The following is a 19528-nucleotide window of genomic DNA, read 5'->3' on the forward strand; positions in this document are numbered from 1 at the left end:
GAGGAAAAAATGGTAAACTAATCTATAGAAAAACATCTCATCTGGTTTTAGTATAATAATAAATTACAGTATCAGAATTCTGTTAGCAGAAATAATGAATATAGAGTTTTCAAGTTAATGAGCATCTTGCCAAACTGAGCACAGTGCTATTTCCCAGGGACCAGTGTAAATAATCAGGGAATACTTTTTCCCTCTGTAGTAAATCTGCAGATGGCTTCAATTTATTAAGCATGGCACCTGTTCTGCTTATTCATCAAATTGCTCTTCTAATTTGCCTAGTCTGCAGAATTTCAATAATGGCATTCAGCTATTCATTCATTTAAGAGACACTGATTTAGTCTCTAATATCCACCAGATTCTTCTCTTTCCTGAGAAAGTTATACTGTGGCTAATATTTGTACAGCATTCAACAGGAGGACTCACTGGGGCCCTCAACCTGGAGCTGAAGTCAAGGAAGGCTCTGTGAAGAAGATGGTGACTGTGCAAGGTATGGAAAGGCCTGTAGGGCTCAGCTAGTGAAGAAGGTTGAGTGCAAAGTCAGCAAAGGCACTGTGGCCACAGACTTTATGTTCTCAGAATTTTAATATAGCTTAGTATAGGTGATACAAATAAAGGTATTGAAATTTCATTGTAGAAGTTCAGCCATGGATGGCTTGTATTTGGTAAATTGGAGGAACTGAACTAAGTCTTGAAAGCAATAGGGAGTTGTTGAAGTATTTTAGAAGTAATACTATAATAAGATTTGTTTTGTGAAAATTACTTTAGCTGAGTATGAAGAATGAAGTAAAGGGGCAAAGATGTAAACTTATAAAGTAGCTGTTTATTTCCCTATCTCTTCTGTAAATGCCTGAGGACAAGAGCCCTCAGTGGGTCACTATTACAGTACCTTATACTCACTTAATAAGCAACAGAATACATGAATAATAGAAGGAATAAGGAAGAGAGTACAATAGAAAAACTGACTGGAGGGCATTCGAACAATCAAGGCATGAAACACTAAGGACATAAACTTGGGCAGTGGCGGGCAATAGAAATGAAGAGGAGTGAATGGAAATGCAAGATATTAATGGGTAGAGCAATAGATGGGTGATCTGTTGCATGAAAATTTAGAACCCTGGATGAGATATAGGTTTGGAGTAAGGCTGAAGGCTTCTGTTTTGGACACTGTGATTTGAATAAACCCATAGAACTTCAATGCTAAGCTCTCTAGCAGACAGCTAGAGATCACTGGAGTGCAGATGAGGAGTCGGGGGTATAGGAGCATCAGTGAATAGGAGGTTATACAAATGGTAGAAGTGGATTAGTTACATCATGCATAAAAAGTCTGTAGAGTGAGAAAGTCAAGAACAATGTAGAGACCTCCAAAATATACCATTTTAATGACTGGGGGGTTGGTCAAGAGGTTTATGAAGCTCTGCCTCTAAAATATGAAAATAGCACAGAATGGACAAGCAAGCTCTTGCAGGAGCCTAGAAGGGTAATAGCAAAAATGCATTAACCTAGTGCGATCCCTTCAGGCTGGAGAAGTGATGTGACTTCCCCTCAGCCACCAGTTCAGGGAATTTGCACAGCAGCGGTTTGTTAATAGCTAGTGTCTTGGTTTCTAACACCATCAAATTTGAGGTAAGAAGAGATGAACTCTAATATTCCTTTCAGCAGTATGAGTTTATGATTCTAATCAAGTTTCACTGCTTGTTCATTCAGGACAAGTGCACAAACCAAACTGAGCAGTCTTCACCTTTTCAAAAAACAGGGCCAAGAAAACGAGAGAATAAATGAGCCTGAAATCGCAGTCTTACTGCCATGCTGAAACCCTGGCTGGTTTGGCTCAGTGGATTGAGCGTCGGCCTGCGAGCTAAGTGTCGCTGGTTCGATCTTCCAGTCAGGGCACATCAGAGAAGGAAAACTCTGACTCCAAAAAACCTCCGCTGCCTTGCGGCATACCTCTTCAGGGGAAAGGCTAAGGGAGTAAACCCCGACAGAAAATCCGGAGCCGGAGTCCCTAAGGCGGTTTGACGATGTAGTCAACACCGGCAACTCCTGCGGCGCACCTGAAGCCAAGCTGTATTGACTCCGTCTTTCCCTTGGACCCTTCAGCTGCGAAGAGAGGGGGGATCTGCTGCATGGGCAACAGCAGACCCTCCATATCACCCTGCCCAGGTTCTGTAGCTTCAGCTTCACTGGAGAGGACACTCCAGCGTCATCGCAAGATGTCGATTCAAGACGGGAGGAGATAGATACCGTGTCACTCCCGAGTCGGACTGCACAACCATTCTCGGCGGTGCAGATAGACTCTTAAGAAGCTACACCATCGTCTCTCGAGACGGACGGCTGACGACTGCCATGCTGCACAAATGGAAAAATAGGGCTTGCTCGCTCCTACTCAGTGATGCTAATGATTCAGTTAAATTGACTTCTTTGAAGGAAAATTACTGCTAATAACCTTAATTTCCTCCTAGTCTTACCCCCTAGCTACCTGACATTTTAAATAAAATATTTCCATAAAATATTAAAAGCAAAGAAATTATATCTTAGGTATCTAACTCCACGTTAACAGACTTTATGAATCCCTTCTGTCTCTCCTGTTTATAACCTACACTTTTGGTTCTTTAATAAATAAAGTTTCCCATTCTCTGCATTTCCCAAGAAACACAATCCATTCCAAATAAACTTTAAAAAAGTTTGTAAGTTATTCTAACACCAACCACAAATATTACTGATCCCAGCCATGTGGTGTCATAGAACATTCCCAATTTACACTTAATCATTATAGCTGTAGTTTTCTTTTCTTTCTCCACAAAACCAGACTATAGGCTTGACCTCTCACCCATGCACGCCTCTGCTTTAGAATGGCAGATGTGTACAGTCTGCTCTTTGCCTCCCCAGACCCGTTTACCTTCCTTCTCCACCCCTGCCTCCTCTCCCTTCCCCTCTGGCTTCTGCCTGGGCTTCGCTAATGGAAGGTACCAGCCAGAATTTGAGGAGCAAGAGGAGAGTGAGGCAGGCCTACATCTTCCCCTGCTGTCTCCGTACAGAGATGTTACAGGTTGGGTCTCTCTACTCTACAGAAGGACACAGCTCTATGGGACAACCCTTTGTGACTCCCCATCATTGTTATGTCCCTCTTCAGCACTCACCCTGGCTGTGTTCCCGACACATCCCCACACCTTCTAAAGGATCCCTTTATTAAGCCCTCCAAAGAGGACTTAGTTTCCACAAGCCATCAGTTCTCCAGGAGGGCTATGAATGACACAGCGTTACAGAGACCAGGTGGGGTCCTCCACTGTGGCTTTCACAGACATTTTCAAGGGAAATCATTTGTAAACTGAAGAACACTATAACATTTCCATGAGCAAAACTTAGTATAGACTTTCTTCAGTATGCAAGGTTTCAATGCCAGGGAAATATGACTGAATCATACCATATTTCTACAATTCAGTGTGCTGTAAAAATAAATATGCAGAAGGCATACAATCAGAATCTGAATATTGTTGCCAACCAAACCACAATTTTTCTTAAAAATGGATGTCTGGAAAAATAGGTGAAAGAAACAAATCCATCTTTGAAAATAGAAACAATATTTCATCTCCTGCTTTTTATCCATATTAATAGTTACTAGGGGTGATCCCATGTCTTTCAATAGATATTGCAAAATTCTAAAAATAAGCCAATAATTCATTTCACATATTTGATAATGACTAAAGTTATCAAAGTTGTCACTTCTGAAAATAGTTAGAAATCAGTGACCTAGATTTTCTGTATTTTCTCTCTTTCCAAATGAAAATACAGTATAGTTTCTTATTTATATAGCCTTCTGTATATCACTTCTAAGTATCATGGAAATTAACTTCAGGTATCCATTAAATAGTAAACTTAATAAGATATCATTCTCTCTAAACCTTTTAATTCTCTATGTAGAAAGGAAAAGATTCTTAAATAATTAAGTATTTGAAAGTCTAAAGCTATAAATATACCTGGACAGAATTTTTAGCAATGATATTAACTTGATTCTCCCAGCTCATTACCAACCCCACCCAGTTGGCTGTGCAGACAATGCCTCATTTCTTTGACCACATATTCAGGGGTGCTCATGACACATCCGGGTGTGAGGGGACTACATTTTCACAGCTTACAAAATTGATTAAAATACAGATTTTCAACTTTGATTCTACAAGATCTCCCTTTGCTAAACAGTTTTTAAATTAGCCTCTTAAATGCTAAATTCTTTTTGATTAAGCATTGCATTTTCAAAGAATTTTAAGGACACGGACTATTTCTAAAGTCATTTCCTGATGCGCTGTATGTAAATGAAATCTGATTGAGTTAGTAAAGCAATGTAACAATGTGGGGCATGCTTCAGTTAGAGGATATGTTCATAATTTGAGGTTCCACGTGGTACAAATTTCATGGGGAACTTTTTAAAAGGCAATTTGGCAGTATCTCTGAAAATGTAAAATGTGCATAGCCTTTTGACCAAATAATTCTGTTCCTATGAATTAAGCTACAAGAAATTCTCACACATGTGCACAAAGATCTATGTACCAAGATGTTCAGCCTTTCAGTTTGCAACACTGAAAACAGGACAATGGCTGAATAAAATATGATACAACATTACTACCATATTTTAAATAACGTTAGGAAGGAAAAGATGACTAGTATAGTGACATGAAAAGATCTTCGTAACATACACTGAACTGGACAAAAGCAAGTTCCAGAAAAATGTATACAGTATGATCCAGTTTATGTAATAAGAAAAGGACAGTATATATACTTATATATGTAAATGCAGAGAAAAAGGAGAGGGAAGAGGCACTCTAAGCTGTTGCCAATGGTTATATCTGGGTATGGGTGTAGGTGGGAAAGAGTATTTTACATTTTGCTTCTGTATTTTTGCATTATCATTTCAATGGGAACATATTAATGTATCACATATATCATTTTAAAAACCAATGAAAATTTAAAATTAGCAGAAATTCTAGGGGCCTGTGGTAATTTGTCCAGTGACAGTGCATCAGCAGATGTGAGAGAAATCCATCCAAGCCCCGCCTGGAAAGGAATTTCACTTTCACGTGACCCAGTGGGACCTCTCGTTTAAGAGCCAAAAGGAAAATGTAGCTGTTAAGCAACTGCACATGGAAACACTAAACTGCAGAAACAGATCTACATTCTATATGTCCAAGACAAATACAGTAGCTACCAAACAGCAATGGGGACATTCTTGGACTGGTTAGACTTCAAATCAGTGACATAGACAAGAGATTATCCCTGTCCCTATAATTAAAGTCACCCACTTCTCCACACTTAGGTGTTCTTATTTTAAATGGGCAGCATGAAATAGAATAGAAAACCAAGTTCTGCCTCCCTCAACTTTGGATATCCGCTAGCATCTTAGAAAAATGAAGGAGGAGACAAACAGGCAGAAATGCAGAATCTGACATGTATGTGCACTGGAAGCAAATGTTCATAACAACTTTGCAGGAATTTAATAGAGGAGAAAAAAAAAAAAACGCATGAATAAAGAAGACATCATGCTTACTTACAGGTGAAGCTACTGACATTTTCTAGTATACAGTGTTTCCAAGCACTTACAGTTGACAAAAGGCTCAAAATGGGAGCTCACAAACCAAATCCATTCCATAACTGTGTTTTGTTTGACTGGCCACCTCATGGGTTGGCATGTTTGTTTTTATTTTAATTATTCCTAAATTTTTAAAAATAAGATCTCACACTTAAGTAACTCTGGATTTCATGCTTCTCTTGAAAATGTAGCAGTGCTGGTAACTCTGAGCGCCATGCACACCTGGTAAAAACCTGTCAGACCCACACGGCAGCTGCTCCCTAGGAAAGGACCACCACTCCCTAAGGTCTAAGACACCTGGGCAGGTGTATGTTGCTTACCTGACGCTTCAAGAAATCAGAGTGTGCCACACGCTGATCAAAAGCATAAGGACTCTCACCAGGTAAAAGCTGGCGCTCTAGAAAACAAATTCTTTGTTATGCTCCCCCAGAGTAGCACTTAGTAAGCCTCCACACTCAGACTTCTGGCCTGTGCAGCCACAGAAACTCCAGCACCTAGAATTAGATGGGGACACGTGGCTTTATCCTCAGCTTCCCATTTCAATTCCATTTCACAGCAGAATTGCCAGAAGCTTCTCAGTCATATCTCAGCCCAGTCACATCAAATAACAGTCACAAAACTTTTTATTATAACAAACACTTCAGCAGCATGTACTTTGGTGGTGGGTAACACAGTACAGCAGTTAGAACTTGGAGTTCTAGTGTCAAGTCAAGCTGGGTTTGAACCCCATCTCTAACTTGAACTCCCTGAAATAAGTTGACCTTTCCAAGCCTCAAATTTCCCCAAACGTAAAATAGAGATATTATTAAACCACCAAAAAAAGCTGTTGGGAGGATTAAATGATGGGGCACATTGTAAGTGTTCAACAGACGTCTGTTGTTTTGTTATTGTTGTTGCTATTTCTATGTAAAGCAGGGAAGTTTGGTGTTCCCCTGAAGCCTCATGGGAAAACAAGCCATGAAGCCTCCTCCTCAACACTAGAGATCCCCAAATTATTCTAGTGGATGCCTCTCTCCTGCCAGGCCTAAATGGCTTAGCATGGTTCTTTTAAAAACCTATCTGGGAGACACAGATGCCCTGGGGACAGCACCTGGCTCACAGTCACAGAATGTCAGTTCGGGACAAGTTAATGTTAGGTGCCTCTGTCCAACCGCAGTCACAGCAATCAGGCAAGTCCAGAGGAAGATCTGGCACATCATAGTGGCTCTAAAGGGTGACTGAACTTTCTGTACTTGCCGTGGGGCTGAAGTGTCCCTTATTAAAGTTTTTACAGAAATTAACTAACCTGCTTGGTATGGCTGGGTCAATGGCATTTGTCCCCACATAGGAGGAGAATGGGAAGGTGAGCAGTGATACCAGTAGTATTAGCAGAAGGACTAATAGCAGTTGTAACCACAGCAGTAGTAACACAATAACCAGCATCATGCATAGCACAGGGCCAGGCCCTTTTGGCGCTTTTGGCCCTTTTGGGTTATTCTACATTTACAGATGGGGCAAGTGAATCTCAGAGGTGATGGCCAGGATCACACAGGGAATATACAACACAGTCAGAATTCGAGGTAAGGTCTGGCCTGATTCCAACACCTGCAGGTCTCAGCAACTTTACACTGCTGACAGCAAGCCCACAGTGCAATTCCCCACTTTCCCACCCAGCTACCTCCACGAGCAAGTGTTTCCAGAGTAGCTGTCCTCTCCCTCAAGTGCGTTATAAACCCCCTTTCAGTCTGGTGAATCCTATAAACCCTACTCAGCCTAATTTTTGAAATGCATAAAAGCAAGTACAAAGGAAGCCAATTATACTGAAATATCAAAATAATCTCTTAAACTAGACATGGTAATATATGTAGGTTTTTTTTTTTCCAACTCATTAAATGCCAAGATCAGCAGGAACTCTAATACTTGTCCTGTCATTTGAAAGTAAGTGAAAATAAATATGTAATTCACGTGCTGGCTATATTCATGGACCCACCAAACTCCTGAGGTGAAAAACTCCTGTGCTGAGGGACAGAATGAGATGTCAGTCTGCTGATCTGTGATCTCATCTCTCTGGATGAGCTGCTTAAAATTAATTACTTTGAGTTCCTTTCTTCCTCCTGTTCTAAGGAAATGGCTACTTCTTTGTTTATAACAGGGAGCCAAAAACATCCTTTAATTGTTCAAGGAAAACGAATGCTTTAAGAAAGGCATTTTCACTGCTTTTAGGGAGAGAGGAAGGGAAAGAGAGAAATATTGATGTGAGATAGAAGCGTGATCGGTTGTCCCCAGAACATGTCCTGACCAGGGATCACATGCTCCCAGACAGGGGATTATACATGACCCAGATGGGGATCTTACACTCCCCAGACCAGCAACTAAACCCACAACATAGGTATGTACCCTGGTGGGCAATCGAACTCGCAACCCCTCAGTGACCGGACAACACTGCAACTGAGTCAGGGCAGGACATTGTATCTTAAAGTGATGATTTGCCTGTCCCCAGGGTAGAGGTGGGAGTTCCCAATCTTCAGCACACCAAAGGATCATGGGAGCAGTGCTGTGAAGGAGACTCCCTATCAAGGGCATTAAGATAACAATATCTTGCGGTCCCATGTTGTGCAACCTTCTCTTTTAAAGTTTTACAGGTATAGTAGGCAAGAGAGATGTTCAGAGAAAAAACTTATTCAGATTGGTGTCCCTTTCAACTACTTTGATTCCACAAAGAAAAGAAAAAGTAGATGGGGTTCATGCAGGGAAAATAAAAACTCTGCCGGTCATTTATCCTCTGTACATAAGGATCTCCTAGCTGCAATTTGGAAGGTAGGGCGTCACTGCTTTTATCTCCTCTAGGAATCTGGGTTCCACCTTCAGCGGCTGAAAAGCATCCAAAGGCATGAGTTTCCAGCCAGCCTTTTAGGAAGTGGAATTTGGGGATGGTTGCTGCAGACAAGTAAAATGGCGTTAAGGAGAAAAGTCATCTACGCTGAAGTGATTTTTTGGAAAACAGGCTTAATTCCAATAAGAACAATGCAAACTTTTCACTCATTTAATCAATAATGCATTATCGTGTGCCTTTACTTCCACTAGGGGTGAAATACACCCATTTTTATATTTGGTTAGTTAAAGCAGGGGTCCCCAACTTCCAGGTTGCAGAAGGGCAGGTACCGGTCCAGGCCTCTCAGGAACTGGGCTGCGCAGCATGAGGTAAGCTTGACCTGACCGTAATGTTAATTCGCTTGCATTATCCCCAAAATCCACCCCCACCCATGGAAAAATTGTCCTCCACGAAACCAGTTCCTGGTGCCAAAAGGTCAGGGACTGCTGAGCTAAAGAACCGCAACCTCTGAATGTACAAAAAAACCTTTATAGCATTCTAAGGCATAACTAGATAAACAATATTACACCTTGAGGAAGTATTTCTCCTTTAAAGGGGGAGGCTTTATCAAAAGAAAAGCTATTAAACAGAAAAACAAATATACAGGAGTGTAAGGAAGACCTACACAAGGTTATTATATTTCCTGAATATTACAGGGAAATAGAAAAATGCGGGATGGATAGTGCTGAGAATTAAGCAGTGTCCTCACAAACACAGTTAACATTTGCACACCAACAGCAAAACCACAGAAAGTCCCTGCTGTCGACTATCAGCAATGAAAAGCTATTTATTTCTCCATAGGTGGATGTCTTTTTTGACAGACACTGATAAGACCTACAAGTTCACATTACAAGGTGAAAAGCAACTATTTTAGAAACTTCAGTCTGGACATGAAATACCAACTATGATCATTAAAGCAGCTCCGTTAGTCCTTGACCTCATTCTGCATATCAAATGCAAAGTTCTTGGTTTCACAGGGCTCACTGTGATAGTTTATTAAAAACCTGGTTCGTCAGTGCTAATAAACATGCTACTTCATCCTTTTTATATGTGTTCATGAGCAATGATAATTTAGTCAAAATCTCCTAAATAATTTAAGTTTCAAAGAATATGTTTTTGGCTTTCCAAAAAATATTTCAGTTCACTATTAAGGGCATTTATGGAGAACATGAGAAATACGTAATCTTTTTTTCCCATGATTATATTATTTAAATGATCCAAAATAATAAAATTCACTCTCAACATGAGATTTCAAAATTTTTTAAATGAATTCAGCAGCCAATTATTAATGTATTTTTAAATATCCAGAAACATTATTCATTTATTATGATATTTGAGTGTGCAGGCTACATCTGAAAGTTTGAGGATAAAAATGCAGACACAAAATCAGGAAGCTAAGTTCAATTAGAATCCCATCCTTTTACAAGTTAGTTAGCAATGTGATCAGTTCCAGAAAAAACAACACAGCAGCACTGAAGCTTAATTTCACCTCAGTTTTAATTTGGAGAGAGGGTAGGTCAGGGATAAATATCAGGCAAGCTCTTAGTGATCATTTCAATTTTTAACAAATCAAACCTCCCAATGGATTTAGTGGTGTCCTAGGAAAAGACCATGATCATTTGGGTTGTCAAATACAGCTATTCCATGTTACCAAACTCAGCAGTATACATTAATCTAAAGACAGTTGGATATGTTCTTGGGGTCGGCACTGTGGGCACTGGTTAGGTCTCTGCTGGGGATGAAATAGTCCAAAGAGATGATACAGATGTTTACAATTTTATTTCTGCAAAAGCTTTTCAGTAACCCTTAACACTTTTTCAACTTCCATTTTTCACTATCTCATAATGCAAAAAACAAACAAACAAACAAACAAAAAAACACCACCTCAAGATTCCAGGGCATATTAAGTAGTTTAATATCACTCACATTTTTCAGGCACACAAATATAAAACTTAGAAGAGCGTTTTAGAACAAAGCTATCCTGCGTGGGTGTGCATTTGTAAAATAAAGGTAGCATTATCCCGACAGATATAAACGTGTACCCAGTGATCAAATGGAGTCCTAGAAATTCTATTTTGACAGTTACTTGCAGAACAGCATTTTCACCAGTGATTAATTCAGAGCTGGGTAATCAAAACTACTTTTGGATGGTTGAGCAATAATACAGTGGGGAGAAGTGTAATCGCTAATCTAATACAGAGTACCATTAAATATGTCATAATATATTACATGCAAAGTGTTACTCATTCTGGCAGCAAAAGTCTCAAGTACATAAAAATGGCAATAAAAAATGCTATTCCATTCAAAAAGTGGATTTTTATGAAAACAGGTGTTCTCCCGAGATGGCGATCATTTATTAAACTTCTATAGTTCAAAAGGAAGATGACATAACAGATTAAAACACCAGCTGAAAAATATGTAAGACTGCCCTGTGAAAAAACACAGCATTCTAGATTACATAACAGGGATAATGGAGATTAAAGCACAAGCCCCTGCCCAGCCAGATATTCATCCTTTTGCATGATTCTATAACTTAGGCCACTGAAGTTTGGAGAATAATAGTATCAGGTTCTCAGTTAAAGCACATATTTTTGAAACCAAAAGTCTTGAAAAAATTAAAAGGATAAAGTTACAACTTTACACACACACACACACACACACACGTTTTCTTCCTGAAGAACACAGTCCTTAGACATTTTTTTAACCTCCTTGTAGACTGCCCAGGTAAAGTCACCAGTTGCTTTTCTTGGTCCTGTTTACTTTATGAATCAGATTTCTCTTTAAGGGGAAATTCAATTTTAATTTAGATATTATATAGCTGCCCATGTCTGGGTGACATTATTGCCAACCATACAAAATTACTAAAGGTTATCTCCACATACTCATAATTTATAGACTACCATGTATCACATTTGTGGTGAAAATGGAGACCTTTCACAAATGTTTCAGCCAAAACTAAGTTCAAACACCTGCTTCAGAACAATAGCTAGAATAACTGAGTTTGTTTGTTTTTTTAACTGACGGCCATCTCTCAAATACACACATATTTATGAAAATATAATGGCTGTTTGCGTTTTCTTGAAAAAGTCTAGTTTTAGGAATCTAGATAAAGTTGTACTTAGACACACTTGGAAACTGGCGAGTTCCATATTCCCATATTTCTATACATTACTTCCTACAAAGTCTACAGTCTACTATATAGAGAGGGTCTAATTAGTTAAGGAAAAGGCAACTTTAAAATTCTGAAAATAAGATTCCCTTTAGTCTCCATCACTGGCACGCTTTTAAGAGGCCCGAATACTAACCTCAACATGGGCTGGCCTGTCAGTGTTGTTTTAAGTGGAAATGGTCAGTCATCTATTATTTTCCCAGAAGAGGTAAGAAGATCCACATGCATATACAATTACATGCGTTGCACAGTGCCAACTATTTCCAACCAAAATAATCATATACACGCCGGTTCGAGCTATTTCTAGTCAGCAGCGGGGAACGTCTGGACGGAGTCTAAGGAAACCCAGTAGGGGATGATTACAGGGCAAGGCGGTGGCAGCGGGGACCCCGGCCCCCTGCGCGTACAAGAAAGCTAGCACCCCGCACCTGCACAGGCTCCCTGGCAGGGTGTCCGGGTGCACGCGCGCGCGCGCCCGGGACGCATCCGCCCGGACCAAACAAACCCGGCGGGCCCCGGCGGGCCGGCGGGCGCATCCTCCAGCGGGACCTGAAATGCCTTCTCCTACCTGTCACTTTGGCTGGAACTGCTGCCGGGGATGCGGCCACCGCCGCCGCCGCCTGGAGTCCCGGAGTGTGTGCGCGCGTGGGTGCGCGCGTGGGTGTATGAGATCTTGTTGGCGGTGCAGCTCACTTACTGCTCCCGGCGCCACCGCCCCCTCCCCCCCAAAAAGCCGGTCGCCAAGCCCCCTCCTGGCGCTCCCGGCCCCGCCCTCCCGCCTGCCCCCGCCCCCCACTCCCCACTCCCGCCTCCCGCCTCCCGGGAGCCCGGTCCTTACCTCCGCGTAGGGCGGGGGTCTCCGAGGGATCCTCCGCGAAGCGGCAGGCAGCGCCAGCTCACTTCGCCTGCCTGCCCTCCGGGCTTGGCGTGTCCCTGGCTCCCGGCCCCAACGCCCCTCTGTGGCCTGCCGGTAGCCCCCTTCCCAGCCCCCGAGTCTTCCTCCTTGTTCTCGCCTCCTGGCTCCAAAGCCCAAGCTGTCGCCTCGCAGCCCCAACCTGCCCAGGCTACGGAGCATGCCCAGTGCGGTGCGCCCGGGCTGGGCTGGGGGTGGGCAGGGGCCGAGCCGGTCGCCTGGCTGCCGCGAGCTTGCAGGGCGGGGAGGGGGCGCCGACGGGTTGGGGGAGCAGTCCACTGGCCCCGGCCAGCTGCCTGGGACGGGTAGTGGGCTGAGTCGGGAAAAGGTGGGTGGGGCGTCTGGGGAAGCTGCCCAGCTGCGCGCTGCTCAAGGGTCTCCCCGGCAGTCCCCCGGACCCAGCGCCGCCGCACGTGCCCCGGGCCTGAAGGCGAGTACCCAAAGGGTGTTGCCGGGCGCAGACCTTGTGGGGAGTGGCAACCTCTCCTCGGGAGACCTGCAGTCCCCAGTGGGCCGTGGGGCGTGGGTGGATGTAGAGAGTGAAGGGGTGTCGGGAGTGGCGAAAACTGGTGCCCCAAAGCCGCTGATGGGGGGGGGGGTGTTTATTAATCTGGTCTGATAAATAAAGCGCTTACATCGACACTGTTTTAAATGCTTTTTATTTCTGTAATCCTTAAGTCTTCCAAAACTAGAACTACTGTTCTCTCTCTCTCTCTCTCTCTCTCTCTCTCTCTCTCTCTCTCTCTCTTTCTTTCTTCAAGGCTTAAAAAGAGCTACAGAGAGATAAAATGGTGCCAAAAACTCTTCCCCCAAGTGCAACCTCAGAACGCAAACCCTCCATACTTTGGTCCCTAGGATGCTGGGGCGCTGCCCTAGCCAGTTCCTGGCTGACCCCTGCCCTACAACGTCCGCCAGGTGACTCCAAAGCCACCCTGCCACTCAGACCCTAACGGTGTTCAGACTAACATCACTCCCCCTTTGTGTGGACTCTCCCGCTGTGGTGCTCCTGGACTCCCAAGAGGGATCCCTCCTCAACACCCTCCCCTACTCCGCCTCCTCCTCCCGGCTGGTGGCCACCAAAACCCGGAGACGTGGCACCTGCGCATTGGGGACTGGGGCCATGCTCGCAGCTGAACTGGGCATGCTCAGCCGCCTTAGCAGGTCCGGCTGTCCAGGAGGAAAGAGTGAGCCTGGCCACTCAAGCCGCGTGGGGAACTGAGGAACAATGTGTGCGTAAACAATGGTCCAAGCTCGAAGGAGTCAGAGGCAATTATAGATGCAAACACTTGTTCTCCTGACACATCCTGGGCTTTTCCAGACAGGTCAAAGCGGGAAGGGAGGCGGGGGGTGGGGGGGATTAAAAGTTTACCAAAGGGACATCCTTCACCAGGAGGGGGCTCAAGGCCCAGTGACAACTACCCAGCTAAAACATGCAGTTTTGGCTGAGCCCTAAAACAACTCTTAAGCCGTTGAGCTTGTCTGCCTGTGAGAAAGCCAAGAAAAATAGCCTAGACCAAATTCCCCTGCCAGATTGGAAAGGAAATAATGATCTCACTGTTTAGGGGGCTTCAAGATGAGATGTTGCTGAGTGATGATGCCAGGGTGTACGGCAGCCCTCCTCAGACTATAAGGTGCACTCAGATCTGCATTTTATCTTGTTAAAGTGCAAGTTTTGATTCAGCAGGTCTGCGGTAAGACCCGAGATTCTGCATTTCTAAGCTCTGATGTCAGGCTGATGTTGCCAGACTTCAGATCAGACTTTGATAGCAGGAACTAGAGCTTGTTCTCTATTTTATATCTAAGACAACCATGATTTAGAAAGGCTAAGCAATTTCCCCCAGGTCACACTACCAGTAAGCAGTGTAGCTAGTTTCAAATCTAGTTCTCCAGGACTTCCTGGGTATGTCCCTATATGCCCCAACCCCATAGACAGATGGACTAGAAAGTGCCATCTGTGTCTCTTAACTGTTTTTACCAGTTGGATTTAATTGAGTATGTAGTACACCCAAGCATATCAGTTAGCCTCTGCTGTGTAAAGACCACCCCAAAGCTTATTGGCCTAAAACAACTATGCATTAGCTCACAATTCTGTGAATCAGCAGTTAGGACTGAAATCAGCACAGCAGTTCTGCTTTTTCTGCTGGGTCCACTCATGCAGTTGCAGACCAGTGGAGCTCGAAGCCTCATCCCAAAGTTAGCATGTCAGGGTGTTCTCTCCGTATTGCTTCTTCGCATGGTGTGTTCCTGGTTCCCAGCAGCAAGGGAAGCCAAGCCCCAATTTAAAGTAGTATTTCATACTTCCTTTTGCTGATGTCCTATTGACCAAAGTGTGGACAAAAAAGAGCCACATGCTAAGTCTGACAAGCTCAGGGGAGGCCTGCGTGACAGCCTTGCAAACTTGAATACCTAATGTAACCACATGGGATGGTCTGAAGTTAAAAACTTTCTAACTGAGAGCAGATTGTGGTGGGCAGTCATGTCCTAGGCTGGAATCTTCCCTGACAAAAGTCAGTCTTTGCCTTACATGAGCCTGTCTATTGTCTTTTTGCGGCAATGATAACATCCCTTTGGAATGTCAAGGTGACTTCCCTTTTCCCAAATCCCTGGGGCACAACCACCACACAGAGCAGAGACCACTGTTATTGTTATCAGGTTAATTGTTGATTGTTAACTATCCTGTAACCACCTGTGTAGAAAGAGTATGTGTTTATCATTTTATTTTTTATTCAATTCCAGAGCCCCCCCCCTTTGCTTTCTCCCTCCTCACTAATCTATCACCAGTGGATTTCATGTAACCCACTTACGGTTCTTCAATTCATTGAAGTTTTGCTTCCCAGCAATTGTCATCCCTTTGGCTCAAATAAACTCACAAAAACTCTCTACAGATTTAAATGTGTCTTACATTGACAAAAGCCACATGGCCACTTTCAGATTCAAAGCATGAGAAAAATAATGTAACTGCACTTTTGATGAGAGAAGATGCAAAATAGAAAGTTTGCCCACCCACCCCACCCCAATCTACCCCTTGCATAAAACTCCCTCCTGAAACTGAAAAAGCCTCTGTTCTTGCTGGCTGTCATCTACCAGACCCAATAACCAGAGACACAGATTGAATCTTTATGAGCACTTTATTCAAATGGTTGGTCATCTGAGAAGACAGGTTTGTATGCTAACAGATTGTCTTAAATTCCATTATAAACAGACTCTTTTTGTAAGGAGAAGGAAAATAGAGGTAAGGGGTTTGGAATTTGGGGAAAAAGTTAATCGGATAAAAGCTACAGCATTCTTTCTTCTGTGTCCTGGGGGTGGTCTTTATGTCTTGGGCATGGTGTTTATCTGTGCCCTGGGTGGTGGTCTTCTCACCCTGGAGTACCAGGCTCAGGTACCATCCTGAATTCCTTGCAGTCCTCCTGACGCACAAAGGTGAAACTGCTTATGGTTTACTGGAGACAAGGAGAGTCACACCTCCAGTTCCTGAAACAACAGCTTTTTACGTACATTGATTACTAAGCTTATTAGCTGTTATCTGAAACTAAAATTTTCCAACATTTGAGCCCCTCATCACTCCTGTCCTAGAGTTCACTCAAAGTACTATAGATTAAGCCTATCTTTAATTTCACAAATTGGTGAACCAAATCATAGCACTCTTTTGTTGTTATTGTTAGGACTTCAATCTAATATTGAGTTTATTAAGGAACCTCGGCTTGGTGGGGTATAAATATTAAATACTAAATGTTTTTTCAAAATACTAATTTTCATTAGATTCTGCTAAAGTTTTATTGCCCGCCCTTTAATGACACCTTAGTCATTTAGTCAACAAACATTTTTGAAACCTTTTATAAACCAGGCACTATTCTTTGCCCAGTATACAGAGGTAAACAAAAGAGGTATATCATTGCCCCTATGAAGCTTAGAAACTATCAGAAGAAACAGACAATGAATAGCATATTAAAAGTATTTAACTTCAGTAAGTGTTAAAGAACTTGGTGAAAGGAAAAGCAAAAGCCTTCCTGAGGTGTAACATTTGAGTGGATTCCTGAATGAAGAGAGAGGCAAATATGTGAATATGTGGGGAAGTGTTTCCAGCAGAGGGAACAGCAAAAGATGTGACAAGTAAGTATTTGGCATGTTCAAGAAACAGAGCAGAGGCCGGGGTGGCAGAGAGAGGCACAGAGTGGGTGGAATTGGGGTGCCAGAGGCAGCAGTGGACTTGACCATGAAAGACCACCTAAAGGACTTGGAAGCCAGTGGAAGATGAGATGTTGACCAGGGTGAGGACATGATCTGATCAATGGTTCAGAGAGCTCTCGTTGAGAATGCCTAGAGAGTATACTGATGACCAACAGATGTGAAAAGATGCTCTACATCACTAATGATCAGAGAAATGGAAACTAAAACCACTATGAGATATCACTCACACCTGTCAAAATGGCTACCATTGCTAAATCAACAAACAGCTTTGACAAGTATGGCTCAGTTGCTTGGTTGTTATCCTGCAAAACAAAAGGTCACTGGCTCGATTCCCAGTCAGGACACAGCCAGTTCGGTCCCAGTCAAAGTGTGTATAACAGGCAACCAATCAATGTTTCTCTCTCACATTGATGTTTCTCTCCCTTCCTCTCTTTCTAAAAATAAATAAATAAATAAATAAAATCTTCAAAATCAATCAATAAACAAAAATGTGCATTGTTAGTAGAACAGTGAATTAGTACAGCCATTAAGTACGGAAGTTCCTCAAAATATTAAAAATGTAACTACCATATGACCCAACAATTACACTCTGGGTATTTATCCAAAGAAATCCAAAACACTAATTTAAAAAGATACATGCACCTGTATGTTCATTGCAGCATTATTTATAATAGTCAAGATATGGAAACAACCTAGGTGTCCATTGCTAGACAAATGGATAAAAAAGATATGCTATATACATAAATGGAATATTACTCAGCTTTAAAAAATGAAATCTCATAATCTCATCATGCGTAACAACATGGAGGGTATAGAGGGTACTATGTTAAGTTAAACAAGTCACAGATAGAAAAATACATGTGATTTCACAAATATGTGAAATCTAAAAACACAAAATAAATGAACAAACAGAACAGAAACAAACTCATAGATACAGAGAACAAATCGATGGTCACCATAGGGAGGGGGGTCAGGGAGATGGATGAAAAGTTAAAAAGGATTAAGTACAAATTTTCAGTAATAAAAATAGTCATGGGGATGAAAATAGTACAGCATAGGGAATATAATCAATAATATTGTAATAATTACCTATGGTGTCGACTGAGTACTAGACTTATTGGAGTGATTACTTGGTAGACTATATAAATGTCTAATCACTATGTTGTACACCTTAAACTAATACAATATTGTATGTCAGCTATAATAAAAAAAACAAAGAATGTCTGTAGGGTACAAAAAGTATTAAGAAGATACAGCAGTCTTTCCATTTGGCATACTTTATGATTTTCAATACTATAACTCAGACTCTATTAAATCTACTATGTCAAGCTCAATTTAAATTCAATCTCTCCTCATGTCTGTTGCAGGCTCCAGCTAGATCACTTGCTCCTTGAAGTAGAAGGCTGGTGGCACAGGTTCTGGCTCTGAAACACTTTCTCTCCTGCCCCATTCTCTTCAAGGACTTGATCCTCCATCATACTGGGCAGGAAGGAGGAAGACAGAAAAAGACCAGTGTCTCTACCCTTGACCTGTGACCATCTTTGTCATCTCATGGTTCACTGTATCTACATCTGTGGTTAAGAGACCAGTGACACTGCAGCAGGTGTCCTGATGCCAACTCTTTGCCATGGATAACATAAGTGAGGCCTTTGGGGAGTTCTTCTGGACCTCCCACCCCTTAGCTCTGTTTCTTTAATTCTAAATCCATGATTCTCTACATGGTGGTCCAGCACAGAGCATTTTACTAGTGGGGTTCACATGGATGTTGCACCCAGAATAATGTTAAGCCCAGCCAACCTTCCACAGTGTCCCCTGGAAACACAGAGAAAATAGAGAAAATTGCCCATCTCAGCAAGGCTAAAGGATTTGTAGGGAAAGAGGCAGGCGAATGGAGTAGATTCCGCCATGAGGATGATACCTAGATCCAATTACTGAGTCTTTCCCTAGACCGTGTATCCCTGAACCCCTTCTCTGCTCAGCCACAGGCTCTAGTTATCAAATCTGAGGCAACATATTGTCATGTGAATTAACACTCACCACAATAAAGGCCAAAGCAAACCAGCAATGCAAGCAATTCCTTATTCGGTTTTTATAGTATTTTAATTGTTACTGTTGCTTTATATGAACTGAGGATAGCAAAAATGAGAAACTTTAATAAATAATCACAAGTATTTTCACAAAAGATCATATCGTATTCTTTTTAGAGAAAGAGCAGTATGTACATTTCTTGTCCTGAATTAAAGTGAGACATTAATCACAGCTTCCACCTAGCTCTTTATGTGCTGTCCTTTGTAAATGGAAAGATCACCACTGGCCCATTTGTTCAGTTTGCCTTAATTAGGAACATACATCGTTGAAAAGTAGGCAGTGCACAGACCATCCTGACATGAGCTGTCTCGGCCCAAGGGTGTCTCCTCTCCAAACTTGCGTCTTGTTTCACTGCATGCTGAGGAACTAAAACATGTTAGAGGCTCAGAGAAGCAAAGAAAAGATCATGAAGAAAATTGCCAAGGATTGAGTTTATGTAAAATATAATGGCAATGAAAATAAAAAACATTAAACTTTTGTTAAATCAATTGTTTATTGGAGTATAAAAGGAGAATAGAAAGAAAATGGAGAAGAGAGTTTAATTCCATTCCAAATAACTTGATTTAGGAATAGAATTTTCTGTGTGAGCCAATCTTAGGATATGGGTAGACTGCAGAGATTCAAATGTGGTGTGATGATGATGATGATGATGATGATGATGATGATGATTAAGGGATGCCATACATACAATCAAGGATGAAATTCTTAAGTGAGGAATTTTTACTTATATAAACACTT

General features: G+C 42.1%; 1 protein-coding gene across 3 annotated transcripts in view; it reads right to left on the reverse strand.

The window, feature by feature from the left end:
* The window catches only part of PLCB4 (phospholipase C beta 4), a 405706-nt gene extending 393043 nt beyond the window's left edge, over nt 1–12663 (reverse strand). For 2 of the 3 annotated variants that reach the window (XM_090286058.1, XM_090286056.1), the window contains exon 1: nt 12437–12663. The gene's annotated coding sequence lies outside the window, so the exon portion shown is untranslated. Of the gene's footprint in view, nt 1–12166; nt 12271–12436 lie in introns of those variants that run through there. The other variant, XM_090286057.1, reaches the window with a different exon arrangement.
* Nucleotides 12664–19528: the final 6865 nt, after the last annotated feature.

The sequence above is a fragment of the Furipterus horrens genome, unplaced genomic scaffold (assembly GCF_987537825.1).
Source record: "Furipterus horrens unplaced genomic scaffold, mFurHor1.1.pri manual_scaffold_8, whole genome shotgun sequence".
Lineage (NCBI taxonomy): Eukaryota > Metazoa > Chordata > Mammalia > Chiroptera > Furipteridae > Furipterus > Furipterus horrens.